This window comes from Puntigrus tetrazona, chromosome 9, assembly GCF_018831695.1.
Source record: "Puntigrus tetrazona isolate hp1 chromosome 9, ASM1883169v1, whole genome shotgun sequence".
Taxonomy (NCBI): Eukaryota; Metazoa; Chordata; class Actinopteri; order Cypriniformes; family Cyprinidae; genus Puntigrus; species Puntigrus tetrazona.
Genome location: NC_056707.1, coordinates 2084778 through 2086178, shown reverse-complemented (window position 1 = coordinate 2086178; position 1401 = coordinate 2084778). Strand labels below are relative to the sequence as shown.

Sequence of the window (1401 nt, the reverse complement as noted above, 5' to 3'; positions counted from 1 at the left end):
TATTTCCTGTGTTTGTCTGTATGCCTTGCCAGTACTAAAAAACGTGAAGATGAATGATGATAGTTGGTTACAATAATAAGTGCAGATATAGAGCTAGTGAGAGAGACAAAGATATCTGTGTGTTGTTCTCCATGTGTCATTCTAAACAGCTGAAGAGCAGTCCTGAGGGAGCTCGATCTCCTTCCCATGAGTCTGTGCTGTTCAGGTTCTGTTTACATCTGCTCGTCTTCCTTTCGCCCTTTCTCATGCTCACTAGAGAGAGGTCATGTTATCTCTGCAGTTTTGGGGATTTCTAGAAAGCTTAACATCTAATGCGCATAAACAAAAGAAAAGCTAGTCTAGTTTTTATTCCGCTTTTCATCTCATGCTAATGAATATGTCTATCAGCGTTTGTGAGGATATCATTTTTTCCTAAAAACACACACATTTGTGTAAAAACTTTAGAATAGTGAGGTGCAAGGGCATATCAGCATCTTCATAATTAAAGTACTTGAGCAACAACCGTGAAATGTTCAGAAGTCTGGTCCTTCCTTCTTCAGGTTTTTGTAGTCTGTGTTAATGGCCACAAACTAAAGGAGGAAAAAAGAAAAGATGCAACATTTATTGTAAATCTCTTGAAGATATCGCCGAACATTAATTTTACCATAGTAAAAATCATTTGGTTCACTCAATCTGTTATTAATGTTATTTTTATATATTTTCTCTGCTTCGCCAACCAGCAGAAGATGGGAATAAGTGTAGTTTTCTTGTCTTTGTACAATTCATTTATATGGAAGTCTGTTTCTGCCAAGGTAATAAACAAATAAATACACTGCACTGTGTTTGCCTGCTATTATTCAACCATGCTATGAAAGAGTCAGATTTAGTGATCTAGCGGACAAGTCAGCTGCAATTCAGACCATCGGGGAATTAACACCCACAGGAAATACCAAAACATCCTGTTCTACACTGACGAAGACGCCTGTTTGCGAGGTGAAATGTTCTTAATCTTACCCAAAAACAAACTCTTTGGACTTCTTTTGTGCCTCTCTTGAGCAGCACTATTTGTTTCGCATACATTCATGACCTAAAAATGCAACTGTGACTGAATGTTTCCATTAATAGTAATAAAAAGTTGTTTTGAGCTTAAGAAAATATATATATATTGCAAAATTGTATTTTATTCATATTTTATTCTAAAAACGTTTTCAAAAATTGCAATGGTTTTCAGGATTTCTTATGCCAAACTTTATTTAAGGCTGATTCTCAACTATGTTAAAAAATATTTAACAAAATTATTGGATATGCTGTTTTGTTTTATGCAATATGTGTGTATAAATTCCCCATTAAAGACAGCATATCTATACACAGCATGTTAAAAACAATTTGTCATAATGGGAGTCCCAATTGGCCAGATTTTCA

At 35.0% G+C, this 1401-nt stretch overlaps 1 long non-coding RNA gene across 1 annotated transcript in view; it reads right to left on the bottom strand.

Moving 5' to 3' along the window:
* The window catches only part of LOC122351283, a 2587-nt gene continuing 1186 nt past the window's right edge, over positions 1 to 1401 (bottom strand). Inside the window, exon 2 of the long non-coding RNA XR_006251725.1 lies at positions 1 to 569. This is a non-coding gene — a long non-coding RNA (uncharacterized LOC122351283). The remainder of the gene's footprint in view (positions 570 to 1401) is intronic.